Source organism: Camelus dromedarius, chromosome 7, assembly GCF_036321535.1.
Source record: "Camelus dromedarius isolate mCamDro1 chromosome 7, mCamDro1.pat, whole genome shotgun sequence".
Classification (NCBI taxonomy): Eukaryota; Metazoa; Chordata; class Mammalia; order Artiodactyla; family Camelidae; genus Camelus; species Camelus dromedarius.
The window spans coordinates 63,376,898-63,403,364 of NC_087442.1; the positions used below are offsets into that span (position 1 = coordinate 63,376,898).

Here is a 26,467-nt window from a genome sequence, read left to right on the forward strand (position 1 = left end):
ATGGAAGAGGATGAGATGTTTACCAGGGCTCATGTAGTACTGGTGAGTGGTGACATCAGGAAGCTGCTAATGTTCCAAATTGGAGAAAGGGAGAGGCAGTGTTACCAGAACCTGATGGCCAGGAGGAGGTGGTAGGAAGAGCTACCAAGGAAGTGACTCAGCTGTTGCTGGGGAAGTCTGCGGAAAAGAAAGAGGGGAAGAAATACTCTGGCTTCTCCTTTCCACACTCTCTTCAATCTTGGGTGCCAAATCCAGCCAAATCCAGCCAATGGGATTAGCCCCACTATGATACAGAGCAGAGGAAATGCCAAAAATGGGTCTGAGGGCAAATAGGCATTGCCACTATTTAAAGTTTGTCATAAGACTGCTTTTTTCAAAATATGGCTGTGATTACATGGCTGCTACATTAATAACTGGTCTTTGGCTTTGCATTAGTGCGCATGCAAAACCAAATTCCTAGACCTTCCCAAACATGATGTTTTTGAATCTTTGTAATCTTCTCTCTTCTTAAATATGCACCATGTTCATATATTCATGACACCTTCTCTCTCAAAAAGGCTTCCCTGACCCTGCCTTCTTTAACTTATATTTTCTTTTAGAGTCACTTAAAGTCTTATCTCCCACATGAAGTCTTTTCTAATCACGAGAGCTCTTTGTGAAAACTTCTTTTACAGAGCAATATTTTTGCTGCTCTCATTCTTTTGGCATATTACAGAATCTATTTTGCCATTAAATAGTGTTTTATTAAGTTTAAATAATGTAGTTTTAAGGTTTCTGTCCTATTTCTCCAACTAGATTTTAATATTCTTGAAGGCAAGAAATGTCCATATATCTTTTTGTATTTCAAGAACATAGATCAGGTCCCATAACATAGTGGATATTCTGTTAAGTTTACCTTCCTGTTCTGACTGGAAGCTGTGATCAGAAGAATTTTTGGAACTATTTGTTTTCAGGGATATAGAAAAGTCATTATATGTCTCTCAATAAAATTCTAGTACACAAATAGCCATAGGGAAATTATAAATAAATCAGTTTGGGAGGTTATGTTAATCACATTTGAAATAAGACTAATTAAAGCTGTGACCTAGCCCCACCGAAAGTTGACTCTAGGAGAAATCTGAACTATTAATACCTTATCTTATTGTAACTACCATGCAGCTACCACAGAGAAGAAAGAGATATAAACAAAATAAAATAACATTATATTTGGTCCCCAAGTTTTGTTTTACATCATGCTCAGAATACAATAAAAATTATGACATGTGATAGAGGAAAGCGTGACATATGAACAAGAGAAAACAGCAAATGGACACAGACACACAGAGGACTCAATTTTAAAAATGAATCAATGAGAACTTAAAAAATATATATGAATGTATTAAAGAATTTATAGGGAATGTAGACATCAAGGTTGACAGGTAGAGTATTTTAGGAAAGAAATGAAAACTATTAAAAAAAAAAGAAGCAAATGGAAATTCTTGAACTGGAAAATTCAATGTATAAAATAAAAACTTTTATTGAGTATGCTAATAGCAACTGGACACTACATAACAAAGAATTAGTAAACTTCAAGACAAGTCCACAGAGATTACTCAAACTGAAATAGAGGGAGTAACAAAATTTAAACACAGAATAAAACGTCAGTAACCTGTGAGCAAATAACAAGAGGTTTAACATACATGTAATTAGAGTCCTGAATGGTAAGGAAAAATGGGACAGAAATATATTTAAATATATACTTGCTAAATTTTTTTTAAATAGCAAAATACCATAGACTGAATGGCTTAAACAACAGAAATTTATTTCTCATGGATCTGGAGGCTAGGAAGTACAAGATCAGGTGCCAGCCAATTCAGTTCCTGGTGAGAGTTCTCTTACTGGCTTGTAGGCAGCTGCCTTCTCACTTTGTCCTTACATATGTAGTCTTTTCTCCATGTGTGCACTCAGAGAGAGAGAGAGAAAGAGATCTTCCTTCTTCCTCCTATAAGACCATTAGTCCTATCAGATAAGAACCCTGCCCAAGACCTCATTTAACCTTAATTCCCTCCTAAAAGCCCTGTCTCCAAATACTATCACTTTGGGTGTTAGGGATTCAACATGTGAATTTCGGGGACCCAATTCAGTCCATAGCAGGTATGTATTCATCCAATGGGATGCTACTAGCAATAAAAAGGAAAAATTACTGACTTTCATAGACATTATGAAGTGAAAGAAGCCAGGTATTAAGGACTACACACTTTTGATTCCATTTAGACCGTGACAGGAACCAAAGTGTTGGTTGGGGGAGTAGGGCAGTTAATTGTTAAGGGGGCACTAGGGAAGTCTCTGGGTGATGGCAGTGCTATGTCTGATATGAGTGACAGTTACATGGTTGTGTATTTTGTCAGAACACATTGACTGTACACTTAAGATCTGTGTATTTCATTGCATGCAAGTTATATCTTAACAAAGAAAAGTCAACTAAAGGCAAATAACTAAGTTATATCTTAACAAAGAACAGTATTTTCCCCTGGTGATTTTGATGTTCTCCTAGGTTAAGGAGCACTATTCTATGGAGAGTTTCCCATTTTAAATATTCTTTTAAATGATGTAGGAGTGAGGGGATTTCAGATCAACACACGTATATATTGTGTGCTTTCATATAAAAGACTCTCCATTTCACAGATGCAAGTGAGAGGAAGGGACTTGTTCCAGGTCACATTACTAATCAATTAATTATGGGATGGGAATCACATTTCTGGCTTCCAAATTTAGACTATTTGGTATTAAAGAAAAAGATAGAATAGCACACTGGGTCAGTATAAAGAGGTTCAAGGTGCTAGAGCTTGCTGCTTCCTAGAAGGTCAGCCTAAACCTACATTTGAGTTGTGAGGAGCAATTCAGAACAGGCAGATCTTCTGTGGTGCTGAAAAAGGCTTGTGCGGACCGCAGAGACAGGGAATGTGATCTCAGCACGAGGAGTCTCCAATACCCCTCTCAATCCCATAACTCTGAGTATTTCTCTGAGACTTTCAAGTCTTTCCTTCCTTCCAGGGATGAGCTTTCCAAGCTTAACCTCTGAGGCACCAGATCTACCACTGGTATTTTCCTTTCTAAGGTTCTTTCAGTGGTTATTTCACCCCACATCTTTGAATTCTCTGGGGTCAGGAATCACAGCTCACACATCTAACACAATAGTCAGGCTGAATGTTTGTGTAATCACTGTCGATATTTAACAACAAAAAAAGAAACCATCCTCATTTCTGTCAGCAGCAGCTTCCAGTGTTATGCAAGCACTTTGACACAGCTTCACGTACTGCAGAATTAAATCTGCAACCACAAAAGAAAGAAGCTGATTTCTCATGGCCCTTTTGTAACTTCAGAAAGGTTTTGGGAAGTCTCTAAATTGAATTTAACTGTTGAGCACAGGCTGAACTTAAAACCTTCATCTGTTTTAAGTCATCCCCTCTCTCCCTCACGCTGCACACCCATACAGCGTCTGGATCCTAAGTGCTTTGGCTGAGGACACATGCTCTGTGTGAAAGGCCAAGGAATCTAAGAGGCTGAGATTACTTTACTGCCTGCATCACCACATTCCTTTTGTTTGAATTCACTCTGATGAAAACCACCGAGCAGTTGTAGAATGTCCTGTACAGAGCAGTGGGGTCCCATCAGGCCACAAAGGTGGGCGGAAAGAACACAGCCCCACAAGGAATGTTGGTGTTATTATTCAGGAAGGAAAACAGGAAGATGGTAAGAAAAACAGGTATGTCTCAACAGCAATATGCCAAAATTTTCCCATTGCAAAATGAGGGTATAATTGGCATCTACCTTGAATCTAAACCCCCTGGTAATTTATTTTTTATTTGTGTCCTGGCATTGGGTATGACAATTACCTCACTGGTACTCGGTGCACATTCCTGAACGCAAGGGAAGATCAAATGTTAATTAGGAAAACTGTTGTAACAAGCCACTGATATTTGAGGGGATGTTTGAGACAAGGCGAGTTCATTTCTTGCTCATATCACAGTCCAATGAGGGTAAGGAAGGAAAGGGGTGGAAGACATGGGAGGTTTAGGGGCTGGTTCTAGCAGTGCTTACAATCACTGCCCACCTTCCTTTGGCTGTAACTCAGTCCTATGACTTCAACCAACTTCAGAGGAGCTGGAAAGTGTGGTCTAGTTTTAGGCTTACAAGAAAAAAGATAGGGGCTTTCATGAACCCATACCTTTGTCTCTGCCACATTATGTAACAGTAGATGGCAATAATATGAATTCTATCCTTACTAAGATACTTAGGTATCTACTGACAAGTGGGAAAAAGAGTATGTTCCATTGTAATATTCCCAGGTGCTATTGGTGTGGCTTCTGGGGGTGTTAGCAACAATAAGCCCCAAATCTCCTACTTCAAAATGAGGGTATATTTGGCATCTACCATGAAGCCAGACCATCTGGCAATTAATTTTTTTCTTTGTTTCCTGCATGGACTGGCACCCTCTAATTGCAGACCATGGCGTGGTCACTCTTGTACCATCTTCATGATCAATATATTTTTGAACCTACAATCTGACTCCTGGTATTCATAGTTGGTATAATGGTTGCACAGAACAGTTTTTCTCTGCAGTACTAAAATCATACATATTTTGAGGGCTATGCAAAGCCTTTAGCTGATCAAGGACAAGACACAGGGCTCCATTTCAGGACTTCTAAATTATTGTTTTATTGCTCCCCTTTCTAATATTATACCACTAAGCAGAATTATTAGTCAATATATCCCATTGTATTTTAAAATAGAAGACAGTAAATGTCAGTCAGAAAATAACGTCTTCAAATTTCTGTTTCACTAGTTAGAAGGTAGCAGTTCCAAAACTGAGTCTGAAGCACATGTTTGGAACGAGGCCTCAGCATGTGCAGGTGGTAGGAGGCAGAGAGGAGTGTGTGTCCAGATCTGGAACTCAAGGCAGGGAAGGGAGACATGGCGGGAGCCCATAGCAGCATGGGAGAAGCTTGAGGCCTCAGGTGTCCCTGGAAAAGATGGAAGTAGGGAGTAAATTCCCAAAGAAGAGTTCTTAAGTGCTATTTTAGATGTCTTGGGGCAGATATCACAGGCATTTCCAAGTGGACGACCTCCCTTGGTTTCAGTGCATTGTCTGGGTTAAGGACTAGTGAATTTCTTACACCCAGCCCTCAACCAGGTTCCCATGACTGAACAGGCACCTAAAATCTATAGACACTGTTTTAGGCCATGCCTCGGTCATACCGTCTTGACGTTTCCTTGGAGATTCTTTATCAAAGACCTGACATGGAGCTGGAGGATTAGAGTAGTTACACTGGTTATAAGTAGAAATCCGGGCCATCGTCTCTTTCTGCCAGAGCTGTCACTCCCAGGAAAGTCACAATTTCATTTCCTAATGAGATAAAGCATTATATTCCAAGGGCATTTTTAGTTCTCACTGCTCTGTATGGTATACTATGGCAATGATTGAATAACTGTGAGGGGTCCTGGCCTGCACATTCCCATGTGGTTAATTGCAACAGCATGTGGCAGAAGTCTGTACTGAGTATGTAATCTGATGCCACTAATATGATGGTGTCAGGTGCATAAAATGCTCCAGATAGTTGGGTTTTTTTTTCCTGCTACACTAGGAGTTTGGAAACTTGCCCAGTAGTTTTTGAGAGCAGGGGAAAATTCTCTTTTTGCCATTAAAGCCCTTTGAACCTCTTGCAAATAAAAGCCCCTCTAATACAGGCCTGTATGAGAGAGTGCTTCTCTGTACCCATGTCATGTGCTTTGTACTTCATGTAGGGAGGGGGAGGAGAGAGAAGGATACAAGGAAAGTTGCCTAGAAGCCCCACACATAGAGACGATGAGGATAGAAGTGTGACTGAGGGAAGAGAGCAGAAGAGAGGAAAAGATAGTAGGCCTCGAGAGCAGAGAGGAGAGAGGATCACGGAGAGAGACTATGAGTAAAGGGCTAAGTGTGTATCATGTAAGAAATGTAAAAATCACCCAATAAATATGAGGACCCAAAAGTGATTCCCTTATCAGATGCCTCAGGTTAGACCAAAAAGTAGATATCATCATGACCAGTGGGTAGATCACATAACCTCTCTCAGTCTCAGTTTCCTCATATGTAAAATGGGGACACTAATAGTATCTACCTAATAGAATTGTTGTGAGATTTCAAAGTGACAATATACATAAAGCTTAGCATGGAACCCATCATAGAGTGAGAGCTCAGTATAGTTTAGTGGTGATGATGGTGATGGCAAAGATATCAGAAGACACTGAAGATGATACCGGAATAATTAAGCCAATGAATTTCATTTCAAACTAATGACATGCATTTAAATGAAGCAAGAGTTAATCATATTTCAAAAATACTGGGATAGTTTCAGCCCCACAGAAGAGCTATATGGTAGCAACTGTTTATTGGCAGATTTTCCATCTCGCTTTCATTCCCACAATCCCCAAACATATGGCCAAAGGAGGAAGTAAAAGCTAGGAGAAATGCTAGCACCTGTGTATGGGGGTGACCTACAGTTACAGTGCTGGAGGAAACATGAAGAAATCATCTCCTATGGAGAATTCTATTTAAACATTCAGGACAGGTGAGTGTCTATCCTGTTCTTAAGGACTTCTAAAGTTGTGGCTTTTCTTAACAGTTGGGTTCAGGGTCTAATTGTCTAGATGTTTAACTTAAACACCATTTCAATCTGGTTCTGATCTCCCTGGCGATGTACAACATCTGGAGTTCTATAAAATAACCCATGACCCATAGAGTTGGAAGATAGGAATAACATCCATACTGTAACCTAGTTGTGCTAAATCAGACTTAGCATGGATTCCTAAAGGTGAGCTTAAGGTCAGGTGTCATCTGCCTTCAATCAGGGATGTTTGTGGGGAAAATGAGAAGTGTGTCATGCCACAATGCAGTCCAGATGTCTGAAGAATCTCCAGGGAAGAGAATCAAGAGGCAATAATGCAAACCAGGTGTAGTTCAAGGTGACTTATGTGGGCAGTTCTGGATTGGCCCATTCTGACAGCAAAATAGCTAGAAAAGAGTGGAAGTTTCATAGTGGAAGTTCAATCTGGACAGTCCCTTCGAGACTCTTTCAGGGTACATGCTTTGATCCACGGTAGAGCTGAATGTGAATCCAGCTATGACAGGGCCTGCTGTTGCTTCCATCAACTCCTCCAGAGTCCTCTTTGGCAGGCCTTCCTCACCTCTGCGGATCTCCACTAGACTCTCCCTTGTGTCCCCATCCACCTCTTAAGTCAAGGGGAACAAATCTGAACTATGGGCTATAATTAGAGTCTGAATCAATGATGCTTGCAGCCCATGGTGTTACATGCCGCTTGTCATATACCATGTGATTCCTGATAATCCATCCTACGACAGTCCTCCTCCAAACAAACAAAGCAAGAGCACACTTTTCCTGATTCGTATGCATAGTGTGTTCCAACATGTGAATCTTTTCTGTTTAATTAGTTGAATCTCTTTCTTATGTTTTAGTTGTATAGTTTAGTTGTAGAGTCAGAGTAAACATGTGATTCTTTCTTTTAAATGTTAAAATAAAGACTTTTGTATAGAAAAAAACCCCAGTAAAACCAGAGTTCTTAAGCATATAACTTGTACCTGGCTAAGGAAACAGAAACCACATATATTTTATTTCTCCATTGCCTTAAACAGTGCTAACACCATAGGTGAGTGGCAAATGCTTGTTTAGCACATGAATGAATAAGGCAGGGAAAGCATCCATCTTTTTGCTTATACTGAGTTTTATTTCAGATCCTAGACCAGGGGCTGTAATTCACCAATATGCTTACACACAGCTGCATGCGATACCCTTGGGTTTCCTGGTACCATCTGCTGGCTAAGTCATCCCCTGAAGGCTGAAAAACACAGAACAAAAGAAGCATTGGGAAAAGGAGAAAGGAGGTGTGGAAAGTGGACAGGAAGAGGTGTTTAAGTGAAATGGTGTACATTAGCAGATGTCACAGAGATTTATTTCTTTTTCTATGGGGATTTACTCTAGTGACCAAACTCTGCTTTAGGGATTCCCCCCTCCCCCAAAATGCTTGAGATATTTATCATTTGCTATGGGGACTGCTTTGTTGACAAAACTTCCCTTCTTTTTGGATTTTTGATTCAGGTTTTAGACTTGAGATATTAAGAGGAACAACATCTTGACATTGAGGGGAGAGTATAAAGCTTAGAGTGGAGGAGGGAGTTGTCAAAATAATTTTTCTAGGTACCTTTCTCAAAAGCATCATTTCTCCCACTTCTCACTCCTGGAGCAACCACATCAAGGGAGTGAAAGGAGTGAAGGCCTCAGACACTCCATACGGCAGGGAAATGTGGAAGATGTGAGCTCCTGCCATGTGTTCTAGGCCACATTTTGAAACCAATGCTGAGACAACAGGTCCTGCATGTTCCTGGGGGAGCATCCTCAGTGGTAAGGCTCTGAGGGTTGCCAACCAGCAGGGAAGTCCTACTATGAACTATACTCTTAGGGAAAAATAAATCCTTACTGATTAATTCCAGTCCACCACTCCTTTCCCAGTCAGAGATGTAAATTTTTCTCAAAAATGTTTTTGAAGACGGGGAGTTCTTGGAAGGGTTTAAAAGAAGGCAGTCCTTTAAAAAAATGTTTTTGGTCATGTGCCTATTTATTTTACAAATAATTATGCCATATATGTGCTTTTATGACACTTTTGTTTAAGTACCATACATAGAAATATAGATAGAAATTATCATTAACCTTAAACTAGTAGAAAATCAAGGGACAGAAAGGAAGGTCATTGGGAAATGACTTTCCCAAGTCATTTTCTTTTAGTAAAATTAAAGTCAGTGAGTTAGTAAACAAGTGTTTATAGAGATTTCACATGGAGTAACAGAAATCTGAATTCTGTCCTCCAATAAAATGTATATTCAGTTTAGTTAAGGTACTGCTAACTGCTATAGCAGACAAACCCCACATTTCATTGGCTTTCAAAAGAAACATTTTCTTTGCTCATATAATAGTCCATTGTGGATATTACTAGTTAACAGAGCAGAGGGGTAGAGGCATAGTTGCTCCACTGTGATTCAGGGACCCAGGCCCAGCAGCTGTGCCGTCTTCAGCATGTGCCTTCCAGGGACACCCCAGACAACAATACAAGCCAATGGATGGGGAAAGAGAACGTGTGAAGTCATATCTGCTTCTGACACATAACACGCTGCTCATATGCCACTTATGAGCATAGATCACAGGGCCCCACCCAAAAGGGCATAGGGCTGAGAATGTAGTCCCTGGCCTGGAAGCCACTCCTAGCCAAAACTCTCTACCCTGGAAGAGGGAGCTTGAACCCACTGGGAGATGGTTAGGCAATTTTTCCATGAGAAGAATTATGAAATGTGTTGAAGTGGAGGAATCAATGAAGTCAAGTTTATAAAGTCATTTTAGAGTTCTGGCTCTGCTGCCCACCAGCTGGATGATTTAGTCTCTTTGATCTACAGTTTCCTCATCTACAAAGTCACAACAACAGCTCACAGAATTGCAGTGAGGACTAAATGCAACACTGCATGTGAAGGTCTTTGTGAACGAGAAAGGGTTGCTTGGTGCTCCTGCAGCTGTGGCTAAGCAGAGTTGATTTTTTTAAATTAGATTTACTATATTTTTCTGAAGGCTTACTATTCAAGTCACTGGTTAATTCAAGACCAAAGAAAAATATATGTTTCTTAAGCTTATATTGTATTTCTTAATTATTATGTGAGGAAAAGATAGTGCTTTTTAAAAGTGTAATTTGGAAATTTGAGTTTAGGGTAATGGAAAGAAAGCCTGGTTTCTAATTGCAACTCTGACCCCAGCCAGCTGACTGACCGCAATCTGGTCACTTCATCTGTCTGGGCTCTCATTCCAGAGGCAAAAAGAGAGTGGTTAGCTAAATGGTCCTTTCCCGATCAGGAATGAGATATTCCAGGGAGGAAACTCATCTAAGTGACTCAGCTACATTATCAGATTACGATCATGAGGAGGTCACTGGAGAAGTAACACCCAACTTATATAAATTTAGGGGTAACATTTTCACAATTTGAGCGAAAAACAGTTCATTTTCTAGCCTCTTGCTGGAGTGACTTTATTACTACATTTAGACAGGACAAATGTTTCAAAACTTTGTTGTATTATTTGCCTCCAAATTCTCTCTCTCCTCTTGCCTTTATGTTTTTCTTCTGGAGCTAATATGGGGACAGTGTGTAAACCATTGATACGACTCGGTAGACATGATTTCAATGGTGAGTGAGCATGAAAATTTTGACCAAAAAAATCTCTTTATAAGTTAGATATAATGATTTGGAAAGGAAGATTTAGACCAGACAGACATCTTGGGTGATTGAACTGATTTCCATGTTAAGAAATAAATATTCACACGTTTAGTTTTTTTCTCTAGACACTGATACAAAACTTTGGGTTCAGAGGTTAACACTTGTGGCAGCTCCCTGGTCCTAGCAGACACTGAATAGTTGATGAGAATAGTGAAATATGTCAACAATTAACAATTACTAGTGATACTTTATTTTAGTTCCTGCTTTTCTAAACTATTAACTGCGACCATCTAATTATTTAAAATGTTTTATTCATTACATGCATAATCATTCTTATTAAACTAGCAGTATAGCCTCGGCTTAGTGTCATAGCCCCTCTGACCCTCAGTTTCTTGATCTGTAAAATGGGGATCATTTTTTTCTTTTCTTTTGGAGTTATTGTACAATTGTACAAATTAGAGACAATGTATGTAAAACACCTGGCACAGGGTCTGGCACATGGAAGAGGGTCAATAAATAGCAACTATTAACTACTTTTGTTACAAAATCAATCATCACCTACCTTGTGCTTTCCATACTGTACTAAGTAATGAAGATTAAAAGAGAGGTAAGAAATGGTCCTTATTTGTAAGGATGTAAATACCAGTTAGAGAGACAGGACAGGCTAATCAAAATAAAAGCTGGCATTTGCCAAGTGCCAAACCACTCTCAGTAATGATGCCCTGGTTGTAGGGACAGCCACTGTGACTGTCAGATGTTTCATAATGTATACATCATATTTAAATACAGCCATTACCCAAATTTGTATTTCTGGATGGCCCTTGTATTTACAAAAAGTTTTGTTGATGCTTTGTAATATGTACTATGGTAATAAAGGAGGATCAGTCAGTTTTTCAGAGTGAGAATTGAGATGAAAAAAGCCCAATGTTTTTGTAGGGTTGTGCATGAGGGGCTTTGCAGAGGGAAGATCAGCAGTCAGATGTGTTGATCCCTATGCTTGTGTTCATCTCTCTATGTCCCATTAGAGTTCAGAGGAGTAAGATTCGCTTAAGAACTGAGTCTTATTTTTCTGTCTCTTAAAATTCATTACATTTATTCTAAAAAGATTGATGGCTCAAATGAACACTGGAAACTGCCTCCACCTTTCATCTCCTTGAAATCATGCCAGAAAAAGCCTCCAGCATGCTCAACTCTAGTTTACCTTTTCTAAAGTTTCTTCCTCCCTGGATGATGGTAGTGAGAATCATCACTTGTTAAAACACAGATGACTCCAAAAATTTCTGCACTTCAAAGTGAATCCGTTATTCACCTGAGTGTTTAACTGTGTCAATGTGCTCTCATTATCAGATTTAGTTGAATAATTCAACAAGGAAATGTGCCCAGTGCACACATTCTACAGATGTGTTTGCCAAAGTTATCTTGGCTTGTGGGAGAGAGCAAGCCTCTGATACCCTGAGTTATTTAGAAAGGCCATCATAGACATCACCATAAGGTGGAGGAGATAGATATCCACCATACTATGTGAATACCAAAATTCGTCCCTGATTCCCCATCATCACATTGATAGGATGCTGCCTTTGTGCTTGAGTTATATAAATGAACAGCTAGTCATGAGGAAATTGTACTCCTCCTCCCACTAGATGGGATGTTATTCTGGGCCAATATAAAGCCTGTGAGAGTGACTGTACTCTAAGATAAAGTAAGAGGCCTTGCATATGTGAAGACCTTGCTAGGTTCTTGACCTGTTAGTAGAAACCTTTTGAAATATTTCTGACCTAACAGAAACATGCAGATATATTTCCACTGCATCCACCCAAGTGTGGTTGCAAAAACTATACAGTACAGACTACTTTTCTTTGCTAATTCATATGCAGACTTGATTAAACTGGAGAATCAGATGTATAATTTGAATCAAATCTACTATGAATCACATAAAATATAGAACATGCAAGAATAATTTACTACAAGATTACTGTATTAGTCAGCATTTTGCTGCAACAATGCTATATAACAAATTTCTCCCCAAATCTCAGTTGACTTAGAACAACAAACATTGGTTTCTTGCTCATAGGTCTGTGGATAGGGTTATGGCTCAGCTGGATTTTGTTGGGCTGGGTTTGGCTGGCTTGGCACCAGGTTGTGAATTAGATTCAGGTCTGTTCCATATGTCTCCTTATTCTGGGGTTCAGAATGAAGAAACTGTGGTGCCCTGGGACAATATCTCTTCATGGGGGATTGCAGGAATGTGACAGGACCAACCAAAACACACCTACACATTTCAAGTCTGGTTGAGTGTAGTGCACATGTCTCCTCTCATGTTTCATTGGCCAAAGCAAGTCACCTGGCCAAACTCCAAGCTAGTGACATTGGGAAGTGTCTCTGCTAAAAATATGTCTCAGCTGAGGAGGGAAGGAAAAATGGTGAAGCAATAATATAATTTACCACATCTGTTACTGTAAGCCGCTGAATGAAGTTCAGGCCATTTGTACCACAGAGAAATCAAATCAATCAGAATCAATTGGGTCTTTTTTTTAAATGTTAGGTCAAGATATTTTTAATTCCCTTTAAATCATTATGACATATGATTTCCGTTCCATTGAATCAACAGGTTTCAGTACTTCAGGGGTTGAATATATATCTTCTCTAACAATAAAGTTATTGCTCAGCCTCAAATTAGGCTTTTTGAGCCTCTAATAAAACAGTAATTTTGAAGATGAGGCTTATGCAGTAGAGAAAACAGATTTCAAATTCCAAAATTCACTTTTATATATAAAAAATAGAGCTTAGGAATCTAAATGTCAGTTTTCACTGTAAGATGCACGTAAGGGCTTATGATAAGACAAAAAGAAAGTTCCTAAGTACCCTGGAAGAAGTAACTGCCTCTGGGTTTTAATTATAGGAGAAATATGAGAGAGAAGAGATTGGATCATGAATAAGAGGACTGTTACAAGAGAAAAAAGACGAAGACATAAAGTTCTATTTAAACTTTCTGAGCATCATGGCCTAATTGTACATCTCTAAGGTCTCCCTTTGCTTATCTTTCTTAGGACTAGTGCGGATATTAGGAGGGAAGAGCCGTGACCCTCCTAGAAGTTCAAGTATGTGGTCAGGACCATATTAATTCCATCTCTGGACTATCAGGCTTCTGCAGAATCAGGCTGCTATAAGGTGAGTTTCATGGGTTGATGAATATTTTCTATTTAGCATTTGGAATAAAAATGTCAATTTTAGGCTTTCCAGTTTGAGTAGTTGAACAACCAATCATATGCTTTTATATATAAATATATATTTTTAATTGAAGTATAGTCATTTACAATGTGTCAGTTTCTGGTGTATAGCATAATATCCAAGTTACACATATTTATAGAAACAGAGAGTAGATCAGTGATTGCCAGGATCTAGGGAGAGGGGAGAGAATGTAAGTGAGTACTTGTGGGTGTGGGGTTTTTGGATGGAAATATTCTGGAATTAGAATTGCACAAGTGTCTAAATATCCTAAAATCCTCTGAATTGTATACTTTAAAAGGGTGAATTTTATGGAATGAGAATTATATATGAATATAAATAAATAAATAAATTGTAGAACTATAAGGATAAGTTGAGAAACTCACAGTTATAAAGGGAAACCCTAGCTCACTTTCTTCAGAGATGACAGGTCAAGAAGACAAATAATAGGTAAGAAGAAAGAGGATTACAATGATATAATCAACAAGCTTGAGCTGATTCATTTCTGTTTCACTTAGTGTCCCTCAAAACAGAAAATGTACATTTTTCTCAAACACATTCAGGCTCATTCGTACTCTTTCATTAATACAAGATTAACTAACTGTGTATTAGTATAGATAAGAAACACAAGCCACATTCACTGATGACAATGAAGTAAAATTAGAAATTAATTAATTAACTGATACGTAAATTATCTGTACCTTGAAAAAAGACTTCTAATAACTCCTGGGTTCAAGAAAATAAAAATTAAGCTACAAAATATGTTGTAAATAAACAGCAGCAAATATTTTATATAAAATCTTACGGGATGCAGCCAAAGAGAGAGTCAAGAGACAATTTAAAGTCTTAAATATGATTTTTTTTTAGGATATAAGAAATAATTAAAATAAATGGACTAAATTTTAAACTTAAAAAAAAGAAAAGAGGAGAAAGGAATTAATAAAGATAAGAGAAGATGTTAAAGAAACAGAAAACAAATAAATAGCAAAAATAATCACAAAATAAGACCCCATTATATGAAAACACTCAGAGAGAAACATCAAAAGATAGACATTGACAGGTATCAAAGAAAAAGAGATACCCCAAATAATAAGATTAGGAACAAAAATGAAACATACACAAGGGAATAAAATATTATAAAAAGGAACACCAGTAAAAACCGGGAAATATCAGATGATACAGACACATTTTAGGAAAATGTAAATTACCAAATTTGGCTTAGTAGGAGACTTGAACAGACCAATGCCAGAAAATAAATCCAATGGTAGTTATTGATCTGTCTCTATAAATGTGACTGTTGTCAACTCTTCAAACAACAGGTACAGGCAATTCTTGTTATTTGTGGCAATTATGCTCTATAAAGTCACTGTTAACACTGAATTAGTGAATACTGAATTATTGCTCCTAGGAGAAATACAGGGTTAGTCCTCTGAGCCTTTGGCAACAACATTTTCACCAGCTGGTCAATACAGAACTTACTTTTAAGTATATTTCTGTTTAAAGATATTTTATTTAACAGATATTGTTGATACATTAACATTGAACTCATGACCGACTGCACAAAAACTTATGCCTGAATAAAATTTATTTCAAACACAGATTTTTCTCCATAAGGCATGTCATAACCTTCTTTGTGCTTAGGAATGTTAGACAGAATCCCAGCACTATACTTGGGAGCCATTTTAAACTGCAAAATCACCAACAAAAAGCACAAAAACACATGGCACTAAGTAGACCATGAAAAAGATACTTGATCACAGAGGGAGAGCTGAAGCAAGAAGGCAGAGCATCGCCTTGCTTGACTTCCCCTGGGAATGTGTGTGGAGGGTGACTCAAATTTTTTCCCTCTTTGCATTTGTTTACAAATGACCATAAAAGTGCTGCAACTATTCACTCTGGGGTTACAAATCAATTTTAGCTGGTAGGCAAATTCACAAATACAGAATGCACAAATAATGAGGATCCACTGTAATTTCTAATGTATCAAATTGCTCTAAGACATAGAAAAATATGAGGAATTAGGGCACTCAGTTTAACCCTGATGCCAAATTAAGCTGAGGACCACACAAGAAAATAAAATTATAGGCCCATTCTTTTATAAACAAAGAATCCAAAATGTTATAAAAAATATTAGCAAACTGAATCCAGCAGGAGATTGCAACAAGATACTTGAGAATATACTTACCTGAGGAATTCAAGGATGATTCAAAACTAGAAAGTACATTGGTATATTAATCAACTCTTTAGGAGAATAAAACAGTATTAACTCAATCATTGCAGAAAAAACGTTTGAGAATATTTAACATCCAATCATAATGAAACATTTTCTACAAGTTTCTCAGCAAACCAGGACTCACTGCAACACTTGGCCACCAGCCTGAAGATGAAGTCAACATAGGAGGATAACAAAGCAAAGAGACTTTCACTAAAGCAGAACTAGAACGTGACACTGTACCTGCTGCCACCCTGTCTTGGAACTTCCTGGCATGTAAAATAATACAATCTTGTATCATTTATGTTAATTTAATCATGTATCTCAGTTACTTCCTGACTTTTATGAAAAGTAAGACCTCAAACAGTCAATGATTTCAGATGATATGACTACCTACCTAAAAAGGAGAAAAAAAAAAGAATTTAATGCCATAATTATTGGAACCAATAAGAAGGTTTAATAAAGTGGCCAGATACAGGAATGGTGTCTAATAATCAATAGCTTGAATATCATTGTAAACTTGGAGTAGACAAAAACTTTTAAACTCATTACAAAAGGCAGTACCATAAAGAAAAATGATAAATTAGACTATATCAAAATGGACCATTAAGAGAGTCCTCAGTGGGAGAAGCTATTGGCAATACATACATCTGACAAAGGACTCATATCCAAGATATATTAAAAAAAAACAACTCCTATAAAGCAATAAGAAAAAGATAGACAATACAAAAGAAAAATGAGCAAAGGACTTAAACAGTCACCTTACAAATAATATCCAAGTGGTCAATACATAATTAGAGAGGTACCTGTCTTCATTAGCATCAGAGAAGGGCAAAACTGAAGCCAGGGTGTGATAGTACTACACAATACTACAATAAATGACTAGAAATGGTACAGAATACCGAGTGTCAACAGGGATGCAGAATAACTGGAACTCTGGAATACTGACAGGTTATGTACTAAATTAAAGTGGAACTCTCATACACTGCTGGTGGAACTATAAATTGGTTCAACCACTGTAGACATCTGTTTGGCAGTACCTATTAAATTTATGATCAAGCTATTCCATTCCTTTGTGTGTAACCACCAAAAATATATAAATAAGTTAAAATGTACAAAATGTGTTCAAGAATGTTCATAGGAGTACTATTTGCAATAGCTCCAAACTACCCAGTTCCCATAAAAATAGGGTGGATAACTAAAGTGTGGTATATTAGCAAAAAAAAAATCTATTCAGAAATATGAATGTCAATTATACACAATAAAGATGAATTTTGCAAATGTTATGTGGGATGAAAGAAGCCAGGCACAAGAGATTTCATTATGTCTGAGTCCATTTATATGAAATTCAAAAATGGGCAGACTTATTCCACGGTGTTAGAAGCTAGGGTAGCAGTTACTCTTCGGGTGGAGTCAGTAATGGGAAGATAACACAAAGGAGGCATCTTTTTACAACCTGGGGACTGTCTTGAGTTTGTGAAACTGTATTGTGCTATATGCTTCACTGCAGATAAATTTTTCTTCAATAAATTCATTCTGCGAAAGACTACTGTGAAAAAACAAAACAAAACAAAATTTTCCTATGCATGATCAAGAACCAGTTAATAAATGTGTTAAAAGAAAATATTCCATTCAAAACAAGAATAAATAGTGCAATGCACCTGGTAACAAACCTCCAAGAAACTTTATCGATGCCTTTGGAAACAATAAAGAATTTTTTAGTGAATAAAGATATATACTATGTTCATAGGTGAGAAAACTCCCTGTAGTTCAGTTACTCAGGCATGTCTGCGTATCAGGCACTGGAATGTGTTTGAGGAAATGTTTCTGACTATGAAAGTGTAAAAAATGTAGTGAAAGGAGATAAAAACAAGCAAAAAAAAAAAAAAATTACAAACAGGAAGCTCTTCTTCCAATAGTGTAAGTTGGAAGTATTCTCTGGCCAGAGAAAGCCAGATCATTTTTGTCTTGATTTGTAGGGACCCACATCTAGGAGGAAGTCTGTAATTTCTCTCTAGATAGCTATGAGACATTACAGATTGTCATTTTTTCCCTCCTTGAATTCATTATGCAATGTCATGTCACTGTTTGTCATAAAACAAATCTAAATTACAATTAACACGCCAAAGAGGAAGGCATCCTTCACACACAAAAATGGGAAAGGTCTGTCACTCAGCTAAATGGCGAGGAAAACTAGAAGAGGCAGCATAGTGGATGAGGGAAAAAGACAAAGTCATTTTCTCTGAGAACAAAGCTAGTGAGAACCAGGATGCAGGGCTAAGAAATGTCGGGGGTCACGTGGAGATGGATTTCTGCTGAAAATTTTGAATGTTTTGCAAACACAGACAAGTCCTTACATTATTCTTGTATTTTTTTAATTTGGAATTTTTGAAAAACCCAATGAGTAGCATCTTATATTGCAGAAAATAATGGAAAGAGTACTGTCAGTTCCTCTGTTCTTTGTTCTGTGATGGGGCAGAACATTCTCAAGTTTAATCCTCATAAAGATGATCCATATTTTGTACTAAGGTTGGGAATAAAAAGACAAAAGAAGTCTCTTCTTGCTTTTCCATTGCCAGTTAAGTCCATGTTTAATGATCTGATTCACATTTAATGACTTGAGTTTTTCCATACCAAACTTACTCATGACTTTGAGATGATTAAAGTTTCCTTATATTAGAACAAAGACAAAGCTCCAGAGGGAAAAATGTGTTTGGAAGTTTTAGTCCTATAACATTTTTATCCTTGAAACTAATCTAATGCAAAATGGGATTTCCAACAATGTGAAAAAAAAGCAAGCATGCTAAGAGTCCTAAAGATCCTCAGATTGTCAAAAAGGGAAAATTCCTTTCTTTCCCCCAGAGGATTGATCATCTTGAAATGCCTGCTCCAAATACTGGTAGCAGTGAAATAATCAGTCACCTGAAATAGTGCTGCTAAATGCTAGGGTATGTTTACTTTCTCCTTAAAGCCAAAGTTACCCAACTGTAAATCACATCAAAGACAACTTAGGGCAGTAGCTAAATATTCTGATTAAAAAATTCTTCAAAAGTCTACATACAATAATTTTGTTGAAATTTGCCTGTTATATGCATGCAATATTTTGTTGGCTTTAAATAATTTCCTCTCTATTTTCTTTTCTTCATCAGCTTGTTTCAGAGAATTTATGTTTTAAAAAATAGTAACTGAAGAATTCTATCCCAAATCACATGTCCAATTATTTCCTCATAACAGCAGTTATTTATTTTTCATTAAATTTTTTTCATTAAATTTTAACTAAAGTTTACTCAAGTAGTATATATTCATTGGGGAAATTTACAAATACAAATAAACAGAAATTTAAAATAAACATAATATCAAAAGTGGTCAACAAAAGATAGTCATAGTGGACATTTTACCATGATCTATTCAGATGCTTTTCTCTTCGTGTGAATGTGTGTATATGAGGTATTTTGGTGGGATCTATCTATACATATCTACATTTTTCAGTTGGCCTTTTCCTTTTTAAACTGATACAATATTGATAATCTTTCCGTGTGAGTATATATACTTTTACATTAGTTTTAATGGTTTTATTTCATACTTCATAGTCCCTGGACTCATTTTCATTTTCATTCAACTCGTATATTCTTATTTCCCATCTAATTTCTTCTTTGACCCATTGGTTGTTCAAGAATATGTTGTTTAATTTTTACGTATTTGTGAGTTACAGTTCTATTATTGATTTCTAGTTTCATTTAATTGTGATCTGAAGAAGATACTTTGTATAATTTCAATCTTTAAAATTTGTTGAGTCTCATTTTGTGGCCTAATATATGATCTACCCTGGAAAATGTTCCAAGTGTACTTGAGAAGAATATGCGTTCTGCTGTCGTTGGGTGGAATGTTCTATATATGTCTGTTGGGTCTAGTTGATTTATAGTATTGTTTCAGTTCTCTATTTCCTTATTAATTTTCTGTCTAGTTGTTATACTCATTATTCAAAGTGGGATATAATAGTCTTTAACTATTAGTATAGAACTTCATATTTCTCCCTTCAATTCTGTCAGTTTTTGCTTCATATATTTTAGGGTTCTTTTGTTAGGTGTGTATATGTTTATAATTTTTAAATCTTCTTGATGTATTGACCCTTTTGTCCATATATAATATCCTTCTTTATCTCTTATAACTTTAACCTAAAATCTATTTTATCTGATATCAGTATAGCAACCCCAATGCTCTTTTGGTTACTATTTGCATGGAATATATTTTTTCTACCCTTTCACTTTCAACTTATTTGTGTCTTTGTGTTTAAAGTGAGTGAGTCCCTTGAAGACAGCATATAGTTGGATCATTTTTTTAAAAATCCATTCTGCCAAACTCTATATTTTAATTGGAGCACTTAATAATCTATTGGCACTTAAGGTAATTAATTCTTTGAGAATAAAGTCCGTTTTGTTTCCACCAGCACCAGGAATTCATACCAGGGTTGTGGGCTGCTGCCCTTAAGACTGCCATTGTGCTAGAGGGGGTTGAGTGGGATAAAGGTAAGTTACAACACCAGGAAGTTCTCCTATTGGGTTTCAGTTAACCCTTCCTTGATTAAACACTTACTTGACTGCTGTAAATCTAATTATTTTCTATAGTTCTCACAAAGTTGATTATGACATTTTTAGCCAGGCTTTTTATGGTTTCTCTTGAGGGATGGGCCCACGGAGTTTCCTACTCTGCCATTTTCACTGGCATTCTTTCCATTCTTTTCAAATATCATCTCCCATTATATCTTGTTTTAACTGTAATTTATTTAAAAAATATTGTATTTGTAGATATTTATGATGCTTTAAATTTGGATCTATTGTAAATAACACTATGGTGAACATTTTTATAGCCAGAGTTTATATAGCTTATTTCCTCAGGATAATTCCTATATAAGGAATGATGCATTTTAGGAAAAAAAGGATGTAAATTTAGGGTTTTATTAGATAGATGACAGTTGTCATAACATTAGAAAAGGGGGGGGAAAACCCAGATCCCTTGTACTAGTATACCAGGAGTCAAATCTTAACACCTGTTAGGATTTTGTGATGAAGGGCTTAAATGAATTAATATTTATTCAGTTGCACTCTGTTTGGCTCTCCCACTAAAATAGCCAGTTTTCAAATGTGAATTGCTGTGCATATATCAGGCCTCTAGTGCTCTAGTGTCAGTTGAAGTTGTGCATGAAACACCAAAGGCCCTGTTGTACACTAAAGATATGACAGAGGGTCGAACCCAATTCCTTTGACTTGGAGGTTATTTCCATTAACTCCAGACAATTTCTAATATAAATGTGATTCCCAACCGTCCAGAGGCAAGTAGCCTAAATGACCAGATCATTCATCTGCAGAGTACCAACAGGACTCAGGAGCCATTGAAAAACTAAAATGTTTTAAAGCTTGGGGTGACCTGTGTCTATAAAGTTACCCTTCTAAATAGTTTGTGCTTAAACTATTAATACAGTACCTGTAGCAAACCTGTAGAATGTGTTTGATAAGTTCAATAAACCCCTCTTTCTCATCTAGCAACCCACCCATGAGTCCCTTCAACCTCTCTTTCCTGCTAGCAATGATGCGCGCCATACCTAATTCTATCTATAAAGCAAAACCATTTTGTCACTCATATTTTATTCTATAATTAGTAACTCTAATCATATAGTAGTCTCTCTCTTTTTATTATATTGCAGCTATTTGTATTTTATTCCTCTCTCCTTGTTCTTACCTGAGAAAAACCAATCACAAACATAATTTGAATTGGAAGACATCCCTATGGCTGTCTGTGCTTGAATTTTGACACTCAGGATCCATTATATTCTTCCATTTTATTACTTTAACATGATATAATTTATCTTTTAGTTGATTTTAACAAAATGGAGAATATTTGTGACTAGGAAGTCAAAGTGGAAGAAAAGTATATTCCTGTCTTCTAAGTATTGGGTGAGATCTGGGATTTTACATCCTATTTCTAGTCAAAAACACCTTGAAACCAATGGGAATTCTGCAGATGGAAAGACTCAGATATGCTGGGCAAATATTACCCAAGGGAGACTTTTAGCTGCTGGTGATATGGAGACCTTTTGCAAACCTGCAAAATCCTTCTACTCCAGGATTCAGTGTTGTACTGCTTAAACTCCAAATACTGAGGACCAAAGTATTTCAAGACCAAGTTTCAAATTCCAGAAGAGGGTTATAGTCTAGAGGGTTTTGTTTTTTTTTTTTTTTTTTTTGGTGGGATTAAAGCAGTTGTCTTTTACATTAATTTCTTGTTATTTTTTTTTTCCTTAAAGAGAATTGATACAGAGACAAATTCTGAGGTAGGAATAGGACATGACCATCAGTTTTGTAAGGTTCTGACTAGCACTTGTTTGCATCCTTCCTTCCACTTCTTCTAACTCATACTTGACCATTAGCATCAAAATCAAGTTTTTTTTTCAAGAACATTCTGTGTGAGAATGGATGGTTATGCCTCCCAAGAGAAGGAAGGCATCATTTACCCAAACAGCCAACATTTGTACTGCTATTTATTACCCTATTCATTATTCGTGAATTGCTCTGTATACATCAGGAACTAGATTGCATGGTGATGGAAGAGGTGTGTATTATTTTCAAAGAATAAATGTTATATCAGAATTTTAGGATCAGCACCGTTTCTTCCAGCTTCCATGGAACTATCCAAGGCTATATCTCACACTACAAACAGTTACAAGTGAATTCAGTGAAAATAAGCATACATAAATCTTGAATTCATTCAGATTGTGCCCTGTGTAACTGTTAAAATTTGTTTTAATTTTCACTTTTCATTCAGTTATTTTGAAAACAGTTTTACTTCAGCTTTGGTCTGAAATGTGGAAGCCAACTGGCTTAGATGTGCTGATTGAGAGTGAAAGCATCTTATTCATGTGTAAAAATCTCTCTTCTATTGGATCAGGTGTTCTAGCAAATAATTACTTAATGAAGTATGCACTTACTGATAATTTTTATGGGTAACAGTTAAGAAAGGTTTACAGTATCTTCCCTTTATTCTCAGTTTCTGGTAGGGGTACCAGAATTTTCAAGGAAGGTTTGTAGAATCAGAGCTCAACCAGAAAAAGGAAGCACTTCAAGTCCTCCCAGGAAAGGGTATTCTTGCTTATCCAGGAAATTTCAAAATTTGGCTCTTTGCATTTATACCAAAACATTACAGAGATCTTTGTGTGGCTCATTCATCTTCAATAGTAACATTAAGATTTACTGACTGGACTAGCCAGAAGCAGTAGAAAGAAGTTGCCCACAATTCTGTTCAGCATTTTTGCCGTGGACCAAATGTCAAGTTAGAAAAATTGTCAGTTGTGAAGTTGCAGCATGCTTTCTCCTTACAAGTAAAGCCCAGAATGACATTTTATATGTTGCATTTCTGAGAATAAGGAGTTGGCATCTTTTATCTCTAACTAGGTTCTGGAATTAATTTGCTCTTTTTTATTTGCATCAATATATTTGTCCTCTAATGGCATATGTTTCATCAGGGCAACCATGTGGAAAACTTAGACACAAAGCAGTGTTTGTTTCTTGCAAGAGCAGTGTGAACAGAGCATTAATGTAATTCTGATGCCAGATAAAGTACTTTGTTATAGCAGAAAGCATAATAATGAAGAAATTTATAGAGGACCTGGATTTATTGGTCTTTGTATTTCTTTTATGGTTCGGTAGTAAATTTGGCTCAACCATTTCAAATAGCTGACTATCATGTGAATTTTTCTTGTTTTTCCACACTCCCCACCACCACCCAAACTGGGTAGCTTATAGCGATTTCAGAAAGTTTTAAAGATTTTGTAAAGGATTTTGTCATGCAGACTTGGTCCAATGGGCGTGCAGTTTATATCTTGAATGATTTTTAAGTGCAGGGAGGTTATGGTCCACAATGAAGTTCATCAGCCTTTGGGATACAGGATAGATCTATCAAATAACTTTTAGCAATACTAAAGAGAAGTTGTGCTTAGAAATGAGGATTTATGTGGTGATTCAGTTCTTATGGAGACAGTATAGGAAAATAAAGATGAAGGTTGTAACAATATTTTAATAGAAAGGAGTTAGGTTAGAAAGGCTAATCCACACATATTTTAGGATCGTAGGAAAATAGCAACAGTAGAGAGGGAAGATCAGTGGATGAAAAATCAGGAGACTAGATTCTAATGCCAATTCCACTGAACCACATAGAGCAAGTGACAATGGTGGCAATAATAATGCTTAACCAAATTATTTCATATGGCAGTTGTGAGATGAGCAGTTAATATATTAAGTAATAATAAGGTTCTTTGAAAATTAGAAAGCAATCATCAGTTGTCATTTTAGAGCAAGTTTAACAAGAGATGGACAGATCTTGCCTAATCTGAAAAAAAAAAAAAAAGACAAAGGTATACCTCCAATAATACATACAATTTGGCATTCCACTAAAATGTAAGTGGTAACACGGGTTAAATTTAGATCTGTTTCTTGTGGTAGCTTGGGTTTCCATATTAAACTTCAACTTCAATGTATCCTTTTACGCAGTTTATGACATCACACCTTCAGGTCCCTGGCAAGGATGATTGAGAATTACTGATGAGAGACTCAAATTGTAAACTAAAGGAAAATCTGCATCTTCATCTATACTATCTTTGTAAACTCAGCTATAGGGAAAGGTGGGGATGTGTTAGTAAGATCTTCACTCTCAAGCTGCTTTCTGAGAACTGACTAGCTGTGTGCTGGACAGAATTAGACCCCTGGCTAACATAGACCTAAATGGAAGGATACACAAATGGAATGAGTCAAATAGAATTACTTTTTTAAGGTAATATTATTACTTTCTAAGAAGATACTTCAGTTCAAAGTCTTTATGGATCAAGATAGAATAATTATCATTATTATAATAGTATTATAATAATCTATATAATAGATTAATCAAGATGTTGCCAAGTTGAGACTGGTGAGTCTACTTTCTTAGGATATGATTAATTTATATTTTGCTTATTAATTTTCATTTGTTTGTGTTCAAAGAGAGTTTGTTGTCTATTAAAGATAATGTCATGAAATCATAGTTTCACTATGAACTTTCTTAAACTTCTACTTTGCTTCTGTTGACTTATCCTAAATCCCAAATAGTGGAATTCAAAGCTCTCTTCATAATTTTCTGAACCTGAGAATGTTGGAGATTTAATGCATTGTCATATTTTATTTCTCCATAACTTGATTCCATGACTTTCTTCCCTTTCAACTTAGAAAAAGAATTACTTAAGAACCAAGAGAACAGTTGTTTTGACAATATTTTAATCCAACAGGAAGCTCTGTAAATATCCAAAAAAACCTCATTCCTTAAATATTGCCAAGAGTTTTTGCAGACCCAAGATACTGAGATAGATGTAATCAGCTTTATTTCCCCATCCTTTGGCATTCAAAGCTCCCGCTGTCTAAAATAAAATGTAATAAAAATGAAAAAATTAAACATAATCTTAAAAGGCAGGAAAAGAGAAATAGTGACTCATCAGTTGGGGTTGGAAAAGCTTAGTTGTTTATCTTGCTGAAACCTCTGTAATTTTTTATTTTTCTTGAATGGTTAGGTGGGGACAGTAGTATTGAAAGAGCATTATGAGTCAAGATTCTAGATTCTATTTTTATTTCCGTGTTCTTGCATCTAGCTGAATTTCCCCATCAACCAAATATTGAGATTCTGAATGTATTGTTGGGCAAATGTTTATATAAGCTTAAGATTCTTGGATTAAAGGTACTGTAAAGGAAAAGAATATTATTGTTATTACTCTTGAGAAATAGTTTTAGTGCTGATTTTGGCAGGATCTGGCTGCCTTCATGTTGGCTAGCAAAGAAAAGTCAACACAAATTCATCAAGCACATTCTCTGTACTAAGTACTAACAGCACAAGAGCTATCAGGCTGGGAATTAAGAAAACTTCCTTTAGAAACAGATAATTGAATATAAACAGTCTTTCTCATGAAAATAATACAGATAATTTACCTACACTTCATTAAATCCCTGGTAGAATGCTAGGCACTAATAGATACTCAATAAAGGCTTGTTGATTGATTTTCCCTCCTTAACATCTGGTTAATTTTATCCTTTCTCTAACTCACTTGAAGCAAGCAGAGTAGATTACTCAGGAAGAGCTTTTATAAATAATTATAATTTCTTTGCTCCGAGACTCACATTTCCTTCCAGAGAAATTTACAGGGTATGGCCATATATCAACAAGCTACATGTTTTGAAACATTTTCACAGAGATGAGAGTGTGAGGGTGGATTATCAATGATAAAGCTGGAGTTTCTGTAACCCAGATTTTCAATTAGGATGCCTTTAGCTACAGGTTAACAGGGAAACTCTATTAAACAGGCTTAAGTAATTTATTTTTTCCCAGAGACACAGTTTCTCAGGGCTTTAGCTCTGCCTCTCTGACATCTCCCCTAGCTCTGCAATGCTTACGTGTTGGGTTCATTCCCAAGGTGGACATCAGGATGGTTGGAGCAGTTCTGAGCATCACATCCAGATATAACTCTGTCCATAGGAAGTAAAGGGGCCAAGCATTCTGTGTGAATTTTTTAGGAGCAAGATTATCTTTCTCAGAAACCCCAACTCTTTCTAGTAGACCTTTCTTCATAGATCATTGGCTAGAATCAGGTCACGTTCTTTTCCTAAACCACACACTAGCAAGGTGAATGGGATTAGCATGACTGGTAAACTAATTGGCTAGGGAAAGAATTTATA

General features: G+C 36.6%; 1 protein-coding gene across 9 annotated transcripts in view; it reads left to right on the plus strand.

Moving 5' to 3' along the window:
* MTERF1 (mitochondrial transcription termination factor 1) overlaps positions 1-26,467 on the plus strand; it is a 453,452-nt gene that overhangs the window by 212,363 nt on the left and 214,622 nt on the right. For 8 of the 9 annotated variants that reach the window (XR_010381700.1, XR_010381702.1, XR_010381706.1 and 5 more), the window contains one exon: positions 13,336-13,456. The gene's annotated coding sequence lies outside the window, so the exon portion shown is untranslated. Of the gene's footprint in view, positions 1-13,335; positions 13,457-15,847; positions 15,914-26,467 lie in introns of those variants that run through there. The other variant, XR_010381705.1, reaches the window with a different exon arrangement.